General features: G+C 26.9%; 1 pseudogene; it reads left to right on the top strand.

Annotated features, from left to right (window-relative positions):
* The first annotated feature begins 2,023 nt into the window (after positions 1-2,023).
* LOC137647920 (heat shock 70 kDa protein-like) lies at positions 2,024-3,897 on the top strand (annotated as a pseudogene).
* The last annotated feature ends 9,110 nt before the right edge of the window (positions 3,898-13,007 follow it).

Here is a 13,007-nt window from a genome sequence, read left to right on the forward strand (position 1 = left end):
TTGTAATTAAAAAGTAGTATTTGATGAGACAAACACATTTATATTTTCTATTTTTTTCAACAAAAGCCTAATTTTTTTGTCCTATTAGGTGCTATTTCTTATTTTTCCCCCATGTTCAATGTCCATTTTATCTAATAAAACTACATTTATATTAAAAAATTATATATTTTAATTTTTTTTGTGTATCTTTTGTGGTTTTTCTGTAAAAAAATATTAATTTTTTGTACTGAAGAATGTTTTTTTTTTGTTAATTTTTTGGGCTATTTTTCTTCATTTTTTTTTTTTTGTGGGTTATTCTTATGAAAACTAGGTTTTTTTTATAGAAAATACTTGTTTATCTAAATATTTTTAAAGTTATTCATATAATCCCTCATTTTTGTAATTAAAAAGTTCTATTTGATGAAACAAAAATATTCATATTTTCTGCTTTTTTAACAAAAGACCAATTTTTTGGTCCTATTCGGTGTTATTTTTTATTTTTTCCCCGTATTCAATGTCCATTTTATCTAATAAAACTATATTTATATAAAAAAATACATATATATTAATTTTTTTTTGTGTCTTTTGTGAATTTCCTGTAAAAATATTTTTTTTGTACAAAAGAATGTTTTTTTTTTGTTTTTTAGACTATTTTTCTTAAATTTTTTAGATTTTTTGGGTTATTCTTATGAAACCTTTTTTTTTGTCATATTAGATGTTACTGAAAACTATATTTTGGTCCTATTCGGTGTTATTTTTTATTTTTTCCCCGTGTTCAGTGTCCATTTTATCCCATTTTTGTAATTAAAAAGTAGTATTTGATGAAACAAAAACATTTATATTTTCTATTTTTTCAACAAAAACCTAATTTATTTGTCCTATTGGGTGTTATTTTTCATTTTTTTCCCCATGTTCAATGTCCATTTTATCTAATAAAACTATATTCATATAAAAAATACATATATTTTAATTTTTTTTGTGTATTTTGTGAATTTTATGTAAAAAATATTATTTTTTTGGTACTATAGAATTTTTTTTTTCATTTTTTGGGCTATTTTTCTTCAATTTTTAATATTTTTTTGTGGGTTATTCTTATAAAAACTAAGTTTTTATATAAAAAATACTTGTTTATCTAAATATTTTTTTAATTTATTCATATAAACCCTCATTTTTGTAATTAAGAAGTAGTATTTGATGAAACAAAAACATTTATATTTTCTATTTTTTCAACAAAAACCTAATTTATTTGTCCTATCAGGTGTTATTTTTCATTTTTTCCCCATGTTCAATGTCCATTTTACCCAATAAAACTACATTTATATCATAAAATACACATATTTTGATTTTTTAAATATTTTTTCTTATTTTTCAATAGTTTTCTATGTCATATTATTAACTAGAATTCAATATTATGAACCCAAACGGTAATATTATTAACTAAAATGTAATTTTATGAAAAAAGATAACACAAATGTTAACCACAAAAAAAAAGTTAACCGAAATGGTAATATTATTAACAAAAAAAAGCATGTTATGAACTTCATTGTTAATATTATGAACATTTTTTATTGGTTTTCCAAAGTTTTATTAATTGATTTTGTTGAAATTTTATTGAAATTTACGCATTTTTTCAATTAAAAAATAATTGTCGGGAATTTGAAAAATTATGAGCAGGTTAATAAAAAAATAGATTGATAATGCCCTTGAATATATATTTAAAACAAATAATAATCGTTTTCTATGACAAATAAATGATTTTTTGCAGTGACTAATGTATTTATTAATAGTATTACAAAAAATAATTTAAGAGTGTTACACAAAAAACATAACCACGAAAAATATTATCTTAACTTTTTTGAATTTTGTTAAATTTTAATAACTTTTAAATAATTATTTTATTGTTACTGTTATTCAGTTATATGTAATAGTAGCTGTACTGTACATCTGTACATGTATATAAACCCCAGAATATGAACTGCAATACATCATTAGACTTCTAATTTACGACCAAGTAACATATAGTTGATAGCTAAATATTTTAGTAATGGAGGATAATAATTCTCCGGTTATTGGTATTGACCTGGGAACTACTTATTCGTGTGTTGCTGTTTTTCAAAATGAAAAAGTTGAAATTATTGCTAATGACCAAGGAAATAGAACCCCTCCTTCTTATGTTGCATTCAATGACACCGAAAGACTTATTGGGGAAGCGGCAAAAAATCAATGTGCTTTGAATCCAAAAAATACCATTTTTGATGTAAAAAGGTTAATGGGCAGAAATTATATAGATGATTGCGTTCAACGAGTAATTAAAATCTTACCCTATGAAATTATTGACGAAGAGAATAAACCAAAAATACAAGTAGAACATAAAAAAGAGAAAAAGGTGTTAACCCCAGAAGAAGTATCTTCTATGATATTATCAAAAATGAAAAAAATTGCAGAAAATTATTTGGGACGAAATATAAATAAAGCTGTTTTTACAGTTCCGGCTTATTTTAACGATTCTCAGCGACAGGCTACCAAAGATGCTGGGACCATCGCTGGACTTGATGTTATTCGAATAATTAATGAACCCACAGCCGCCGCCATCGCTTATGGATTAAATAATGATACAAAAGAACAAAATGTTTTAATATTTGATTTGGGTGGGGGGACTTTTGATGTATCTATATTGAATATTAGTAATGATGGTATTTTTGAAGTTAAATCAACAGCAGGAGATACTCATCTTGGGGGAGAAGATTTTGATAGTATTTTATTAGATTAATTTACACGAGAATTCAACAAAAAATATAAAAAAGATTTAGGCAATAATAAAAGATCATTAAGGCGTCTTCGTTCTGCCTGTGAAACTGCTAAACGAACTTTATCTTCATCTACACAAGCGACAATCGAAATTGATTCGTTATATGAGGGAATTGATTTTCATACTACCATTACTCGCGCTAAATTTGAAAATTTGTGTGGGAGTTTATTCAAAAACACTCTAGTGCCAGTTGAAAGGGCGTTAATTGATGCTAAGCTCGATAAGAGTGACATCGATGAAATTGTTTTGGTTGGAGGTTCTACGCGCATTCCAAAAATACAAAACCTCCTTCAAACTTTTTTTAATGAAAAGAATTTGAATGAGTCGATTAATCCAGATGAGGCTGTAGCCTATGGTGCTGCCATTCAAGCTGCCATTCTCAGTGGAGATAAATCTGATAATATCAAAGATTTATTATTACTGGATGTGACTCCCCTTTCATTGGGTATTGAAACTGCCGGTAATATTATGACTACCTTGATTAAAAGGAACGCGACAATTCCTACTAGCAAATTTGAAAACTTCACTACGTATAGTGATAACCAAGAATGTGTTAATATTAAAATATATGAAGGAGAAAGAACTAAAACTAAAGATAATAATTATTTGGGGGGGTTTCAATTAAATAATTTACCCCAGGCACCCAAGGGTATACCTAAAATTAAGGTTACATTTGATATTGATGCTAATGGGATATTAAATGTGTCAGCAACCGAAGAATCTTCCGGCAAATCAGAAAAAATTACTATAACTAATGACTTGGGAAGATTAAACAAAGAAGAGGTAGATCGAATGATCAAAGAAGCTGAAATGTATGCTGCTCAAGACCGGGAATTAAGAAAAGATATAGAAGCTAAATGTAAATTAGAATCATATTGCTTAGAAATACAAAATAATATTATAAATAATAACAGTAGTAATATATATATATATTTAAATCAAAATTAGAAAGTACTCTCAAGTGGATTGATGAAACCCCCTCTGCTAAACAAAAAGATTATGAAAATAAATTAAAAGAAATAAAAAAGGATTATGAACATATACTTGGGGGAAATGAATCAAATTTACATAATAATCAATTCCACCCAACCATTGAAGAAGTTGACTAATAAACAGAGAAGGGTTTTCATAATTTATTAATATAAAATTTTATATATTAAAAAATGAATAATTTCAAAAGTTACCAAGAAGGAAAAAATACCCCAATAGATCTTTTAAAATGTAGTTTCCCGTTCTGGATACACCAACAATATCTATTTTCTCATTATTATTTAGATGTCGATAAAGAAGATGTCCCTTTTGATTTAAAATATATAAATGTATATGCCACTGATCGACTATATTATTTACACCACAAAGAATCACCATTTTATGAAAATGTAAATGAGTGTGTAGTGGTTGGAAGAATGAATGATTTAAAAAATAAGAAGTTGGTATTGTATTTCTATATGCACGGAGCTACGTGGAATGATGGACTTGAAAACGAAGGGTATATTTTTTGGGCAAGAGACCCTAATTTATTGCTTCAAGTTATTTACATCGAAAATGAGCTGAGGCAAACTGTTTATAATAACCTAAAATTAGATAACACTGGGGTAATGACGCTAAAGCCATATCCTAGAGCAATCCACCATAGATATAGAAGTAACTGCAATCACATTGCCTATCCAGATGAATTTGAAAATGCTATAAAGGGTATTGATTTCAATGTTGAGTTTGATTACATATATAATCCTATTGAAGGTGATGATCTAACTCAATTTAAATTTGATGTAGGAAACATTGATAGACTATATTACTTGAAGAAAGGCGGAAAGGGGGAAGTTGTCATGTATGCGAGACTAGACCCGCGTTTATTTGTCTATATATATATTAATCAAACTACGAAGACGATGTTTATTTCTAAATTTCGAGAGGCATTTATCAATACTATTGTAAAAATAAATACTGATAATGAAATAAAACAAACCATTGTAGATGCAGTAAACAGCGATACTATTTTAGTATAAATAATTTTCATAATAAAAAAAGATGGACCCCAAAACAATTAATTTTCCTATTGATTTCATATCATCACAAGGTGAAATTTAGTTATTATTTAATTGGAAAATGTTCTATAAATTAAAATCTTCTAAAGAATACCCAGCCATTTTATGTTTCCCCGAATTTTTTACCAATTCTATATTTTCTATTTTAAGATGGTACTCACATGAAAACAATGATAACCTATTATTATTATTAGAAATTAAAAATCAAATTAAAAGATTTTTTGAAATGTTAGAGGTTTTAGTAAACACAATAATTAACAACGAAAGCTATAAAGTTCAGGTTAAGAGTCCCCAACAAATTGAAAAACAGTTATGGGAAATTGTTTTCTTGACTAAGAAGAATAATAATAACAACAACAATACCCAGGATATAGAAAATAAAAAAAAAGGAATTGAACACCTTTTCTTGGAATGGTATCTAGAAAATTAAAGTAGTCAACATAATTACCAACAAATTTTATTCACAAAAAATCTCGAATTCAATAAAGTGAACACACTCAAAGAATTATCCAAAACTTTATATAACACAGGATGCCATGATACAATAAAAGAGATTTCATTAATTCCTCAACATTCAATTCACTATGTTAATCAAACGGTTTTTTCTAACTATTCAAAGTTGCCCCCTGAATTATATGGACCGGCAAGTTGGGGACCAATATATTGGAATATTTTTCATGCCTTTTCAATAAATGCTGCAAACAATAAAAATTCTAAAACTAATTGTTTCCCAGAGCATTTATATGCATTTATTCACATAATTCCACTTTTGATTCCTTGTCCTATTTGTATAAAACATTATCATACCATTATTCAACCTAGTAAAATTAAGCGGGCGATATCTATATCAGAATAAGAAAATTTATATGAAAAAATTCATACAAGTATATCTAATGGAAAGTTAGAGTGAATTTTTTAAAATAGACAATTATTTGTATAATGTGTACAGTATATTAACTATATACCCACATAAAAGGTTTTATTATTAATTAGAAAAATTCAGGGCGTATGCAATAGTATTCAAAATTTTTATGTGGGTATTTAGTACGTTGAGTTTACAGAGACCCATTATAATGATTTGATTTTCTGGTGAATATTTATCGGGTATATCAATACTAACATTATATTTTTTTCCTAAATTATTAATTTTTTTTCCGCGTTTACCAATGATAAATTTATAATAATCTGAATAGCCATAAATTAAGCTTTGATGTATTTGTTTTGGGTCGCAATTTTCATTTATGGGCATGATATAAGAAGAAAAGGATGAGGTAGATAAAAAGGATGGTGATGGTGTATTATATAAAAATAAAGGATTATTATAAAAAATATCAATTGTATTATCATTATTATTATTAATATTATTTTCAGATGAACAAATATTATCCATTTTTTCAATTAGATTAGTAATCTTGATTTTCAGTTCTTGTATGTGAAAATGTAAGTTTTTCAGTTCATTTATATTATATTTTATATGTTGTCTATAATCACATTTTAATTTTCTAAAACAATTATTATTATTATTATTATTATTATTATTATTATTATTATTATTACTATTATTATTGTTGTTGTCGTTGTTGTCGTTTTCCTCTCCTATTTTATCATCATCTTTGAGATATTTAGTGTTGTGTTTTAAATTTCTATTTTGGTATTCAACGTTAATATAATTATCACCATTAATACTACTACTACTACTACTACTATTACTACTATTATCATTTACAAAATTTAATTTTGATTTAGTCGTCATGTTTTTTTTAGAATGTGTGACTTATCTAAAAATATTTGCTTTTAGGATTTGAAAAAGAATATATAACAAGGTATATATGTGTGTGTGCATGATATACACATATATTTATATAAAATTTAAAAACGACAATATTTTTTTATTAAATAATTTAAAAAATGACCCAAAGAGAAAACCAAAAAAAAGAAAAAGATATTCTTCAATCAAAAACGAAATTATTATTTCAAACGAAAAAAATATAAACCCACAAAGATATATATCTGATACCCTTTTAGTGGGATCAACAAACGAAGAAAAGAAAATGATATCTAATAATGAAGCGGAGAACCTAAGAGTTCGAATTGATATTCTTGAAATGGAAATGGATAAATTATTCAGAGTATTAGGTCCCATGAATAGTATAAAAGCTACACCAGTTGCTTCGTTAATATATTCAGATTCAAAAAAATGTCACGATTATGTAACTGCCATTTATAATAATTGGATTGAATATTTTTCATATATGGCATCTAGTAATATAAGTAAAGAACTGAAATTTGAAGATTTTTTTTAGAAATATCAATAAATTTATTTTTGAAAATTACTTTTCTAAATATGATATTACAATAAAATCTTTGTTTAATTTACATGATTTTACAGACAAAGAACGTAATATATTGTCGTGGAATAGATACCCAAATACGTGGGAATTAAAGGATGCCAAAAACAAAGAACACATCTCCGCATTTATAAACAAAGATGCAATTTATATATATTATTTTCCAGATGAAATTATAGGAATTTGTAACTGTTCGACGACTACTACTACTACTACTAATAATAATAATAATCATAATAATAACATTGACATACAACTGAAAAATAAATCTTTGTTTCCAGGATTATCTACATCAAATAGCATCGTAGATCAAATTGAAAATAAAGCAATTTATATCCATTTATCAGAAAAAAATAAATTGATTAATACTGATCACCGTTTTGTTGTTTTGGGTGCCGAGAGACCCCTATTCAATACTACAGTAAAAATTTCGTGTTTAAATGCATTAAATGATACTTTATATAAAATAGGACCTACTGTATTAAATATAACTATAGTTATATTTCATGCCATGTTACACTTGAAATGTTTCGCCGAGGAAAATGATTATTGTTATGGACATGATATAAAATTTTTACAACAATTTATTAATTACACCCCCTCAGTATTATTTGGACATCCATATTTCCCTCCAGTTACTACTATTATAGACGGAAAAGATGTAATTTCTAAATAAATTTCAACTTTGATAACATGATTAATTTTAAGTCTCATAAAAATCAATAGCAGCTACTAAAGTTTTCAACTCTTTTATATTGAATTTTGTATATAATAACGGCGAAAATTTTGTTAAAAAAATACTTGATTTGCCCATTGACGCATAATATAATATAGAACATATACTTTCAATCAATAATAATTTTTTCAGGGGAGTAGCCCATTGCGATACTGTATTATTGGTATCTGTATTTTGTTTAGAAAATCTGACACAACAATTTCCAATAGATCTAATCATGGAAGAAAAGTCGTTGTTTTCTGCATGGAATTTAGCAGTTAATTCGTGTATTATTTTTTTTTTTGCTCTCTGATGGGTGTATCATAAAATGTAATATAACGTATAATATCATTTGATCAATATTAAATTTAAGGCCACATAATAAACTATATAGATTTAATATAAAAGGCCCACTTTATGTGTCACTGTTTTTACTTTTACTTAATGTGGGGGTTACTATAGCTACATTTTTTATTTGTCTTAAAACGAGCATGGCCATTACATCCGAGTCAGATGAAAGTATAACATTTGTTTCATTCCCACAGAATTTCTGAGTAAATTTGATTAGCTCCACTTCCCCTTCTCCTCTTTTAGAATATTCAATATGATAGTTACTTTCTAATGAAAAATTATAGGGATACGATAAGGAAATAAGTTTTTCTTTTAATAAATGAAAATATATTCATGGAGTTCATTCTTTTCTGATAAAGTTAACAAACTATAATCATCCATTTTTTCTCTTTTTTTTTCTGTTTTTGATGATTGGAGATGATCCATCCACGGCAAGAAAACAATAAACAGTATCGTTAATGATTTCTTCTTTCCTAAAAGATTCATAAAATGAGGAAATCTGTTTTATATAATATATGATGCTATTAACTACACCAGTTGCATTACATTTTTTTATATCAATTTTATCATCATCTAACAACGCATTTTTATCTGGTCTTTTAACGTGTGCATGTAAAAATATGGCTCCATCAACACCAATACTATTTAGTTTCCCCCCATTTCCGATATTATCATATATATCATTGAGATGTTGCGATTGATAATGATTATCATTATTATTTTTGTATTTTGTTAGTAAAGGTAGCCGAGCATTATTATCTTGAACTTTATTTGTAAGAAACGGAACTCCCATTATCTAACTAGTGAAAATGATATACTATATATATATATATATATATATATATATATATATATATATATATATATATATATATATATATATATATATGCAATTTAAAGTTTGTAAAGTTTAATATAAAATATAAAAAATGAGAACTGTATCCAAAATGGTCCTATCTGATGCATTATTCGTGACAATGATATTCTTATCATTGGTGTTATTGGTTATATCTATATTAAAGATTTTGAAAAAAAATTTAATATTTACATAAGTGACCAACAAATGTTATTTATCGAAATTATAGTGTTAATTGGACTAATACTATTAGAAATAGCTAGTGTATATTCAAAATATTATAATTATAATGATAAATTGAATCAAAAAACCTATATTAGAAATAATCTTAATATTGATGATGATATCACTTAATTATGTTTCTACATATTGTAATTTTATCGGTTTTTTATCAGAGTTCTTCTTCATCATCATCATCATCGTTATTATTATAGTTTTCCTTTTCTTCGAGTAGGGCAATGTTGGTTCTATCATTTTTTCCTTCGAAAGACGCATTTGCCTTTTCTAATTTAAATTGGTTTTCTTGTTGATCTTTTTGTTGATTTTCAATCTTAGGTATTTTTATTGGAATTTCTTCTTTTTTGTCTTTGGTTTTTTCTATTTTCCTTTTATTAGCCCTTCCGCTTCTATCAAGCCCACCACCATGATCATCATCTAATAATACTTCTTCTTTTTCGGTTATTTCCATTTTGAGGTCGTCCATAGTATAAAATTGGATTTTATCATTTTCCATATCTACCAATTGTGTTGTTTTTGTTTCTTTTTGTTGTTTATTTTCCTTTTCAATTATAATATTAGTTTTCTTCTTTGGGTGTATTTTTTTCGGGGTCGTGATTTTTATGTTCTTTTTTATTTATGTATCCCCCTTTTTGATATTCCCCTTTTTCATTTTTTTACTGACACCATCACTTGCACTTTTAATTTTTCTTTCTTTTTTTATGTCTACCGCGTTCTCGTCGTCCAATAATGTATCTTCTTTCTTTATTACCTTTATTTTAGAATCCAATTGGTGGTCCTGGTTATTTTGTGCCGCTACTTCTTTTTCTATTCCATCTTGTACTTTTTGTAGGGGTGTGTTGATATTTTCAGTTTTTAAACTATCGTCCCTTTTAGAAACAACACCATTATTGCTATTGGTGCCGTCATTAGTATCATTATAAATTAGCATTGGAGGACTATAAGTTGGTGTTAAGGGTGGTAGTGGTAGTGGTAGTGGTAGTAGTGGTGGTAATACCCACGACGATGATAATGATGATGGCAAATTACTATTATTTTCTTCGTGGTTTGAAATTGCCAGAGTAGTAGTATTTTGTTGATCATTATTATCAATGACATTGCTGTTATTTTCAGATTTTAAATTCTCTATAGGTATTAGTTTAATTTTCTCGTCCTTCTTAAAAACAATATTATTATTGCTATTGGTGCTGTCATTAGTATCAATATAAGTTAGCATTGGAGGACTATAAGTTGGTGGTAGTGGTGGTAGTGGTGGTGGTGGTGGTAGTAATACCAACGATGATGATGATGGCAAATTACTATTATTTTCTTTGTGGTTTGAAATTGCCAGAGTAGTAGTATTTTGTTGATCATTATTATCGTTGACAATGTTATTATATGGTGGTAAGTTTGTTATAAATTGTATTGTTGTTGTTGTTGTTGTTGATGATGATTGGAGTGGTGGTGGTTGTGGTAGTGGTAGTGGTGGTGGTGGTAAAGATATAAGTTGTTGTTGTTGTTGTGGTGGTGGTAGTGGTAGTGGTAATTGTGAAGTTATTATTGGAGTTGACAGAGATTCTTCTTGGTCTACTTCCATTAGTGTCTCGTTATCATCATTATTATTATTATTATTACTATTATCATCATCATATAATTGTGGTTTATTTGCCCTTAATTGATCTAATCTTGATTCAGTAGGAATGTAATAAGGATTATTGTTATTATTACTACCAAATGTAAACAAGGAAGAAGATGATGATGATGGTGGTAATGGTTGGTTATTACTACCAAATGTAAACAAGGAGGATGATGGTTGGATTATTTTATTTTCAGGTAATAATGACACTTGTTGATGTTCCATTAATTGTAAATTATCATCATCTTTATTTGGGGGTTGATTTGGAGGGGAGGTGAATGTTCGTCAGATGATGGTTGGATTATTTTATTTTCAGGTAATAATGACACTTGCTGATGTTCCATTAATTGTAAATTATCATCATCTTTATTTGGGGGGTTGGTTTAGAGGGGAGGTGAATGTTCGTCTTCCATCACCTGCATAGCTTTGTTTGCTTCGTGTTTGGTTATTGTCTTATTATCATTATTAGGATTATTATATAAAGGTGTGGTGTTTACACCCAGTTGTTCTAATCTCGATTTAGTAGAGACATCATAATAATCATGGGGCAACTCACTTGGTTGTAAATTATCATTATTACTACTAGTTGTAGGTAAAAGGGGTGATGGTTGGATTATTTCTTTTAGCATTGAGGATGGTGGGATGAGTTGTTGTTGTTGTTGTTTTTCTTGGTTCTTTATCAATAGTGAAAGTGCTTTGTTGTTTTCGTCAATTTGATTTTTCAGCCCTGAAGTATCTTTACTTGTTATTTTAGCAACCCGGTTTTCTTTTTTTGAAGAGTTATCAAAACTCGTAACTAATATTTCAATATGATTATTTGTTAATGCTAAAGCATTTTCATGTTCCTGAAACAACAAGTCTTTTTCTTTTTTATGCTTAAGAATTATATTATTTTTTTCCTCTATAGCCTTTTCAAGTTTGATGTTTTGTTTTGAAATTGTTGAGTTTAATTGTTCAATTTCTTCTTCTTGAATTTTTTATTGTTTTAAATGTTTAGTGCACTCCTTTTTCATTTTTTTCATATCGTCATTTGTTTCACGTATGATGTTTTCATTTTCTTTTTGATACTGTTCATTTGAATATAAATAATCATCTCTCTCTTTTTTTATTCTTTTTATAATACTTTCATTATCTCGCTTATCGCTTTTCTTGTCTCGTTCACACTTTTCTAATTTATATTCTAAGTCGCTAATTAAACTTTTTTGTTCTTGATTTACTTGTTTAAACAAAATTATATCTTTCTCTATATTTTTTATGTTTTTCGTAATTTGAAATTGTATCTTTATTTATACTTTCATGTATTGGGGTGTCTTTTTGCGCTTTGCAATGATTTAACTCTTTGGAAAGTTCCTTTATTTTATTTTTCTTATCTAAATCATTTTTTAGATTTTCTTTTTCTTTTTCATAAAGTTTTGCTATTTCAGTCTTAGAGTTTTTTAGTTCTTCTTCTAATAAATATATTTTATTTTCTTTATCAGACAGCAAATTTGTAAATGATAAAATAATTGTGTCACTGTTTTTGTTTTTATCATTATAATCTTCAGTATTTTCTAAATCTGGGTATAATGTCTCCTCTGTTTCCATATTTTGTGTATCATTTCTAATGCTTAATACATTTTTCCAATATTTATTATTATTTTCGAGTGTATTTTTACACATATTCATCATGTGCTCATTATACACTAGGACCTCCTTTTCGTGAAGAAGTCTATTTTTTTGTTCCCTTTGTTTAGATAAATCAAATTCGCTTAGTAATAAATTATAAGCACGTTCACAAGCATCGTGTGATTGGTTTAATTTTTTAACTAAATCATTCTGTAAAATTTCATATTTATTTTTGTAAGTAAGATGTAGGTCTAACATTTTCTTTTGTATTTGAGTTTCATGCCAATTCCAATTTTCTTCCTTTTTTTCGTAAGACAAATAAAAATATTTATATATTAAGGCAATAACTCTTAATTCTTGCATCCATAATAAATTTCCTACGTTGGTATGTAAATTTGTGCTCATATAACCATTTGAAATTGAAGAAAATAGAGATGACCATTT

The sequence above is a fragment of the Palaemon carinicauda genome, chromosome 10 (assembly GCF_036898095.1).
Source record: "Palaemon carinicauda isolate YSFRI2023 chromosome 10, ASM3689809v2, whole genome shotgun sequence".
Taxonomy (NCBI): Eukaryota; Metazoa; Arthropoda; class Malacostraca; order Decapoda; family Palaemonidae; genus Palaemon; species Palaemon carinicauda.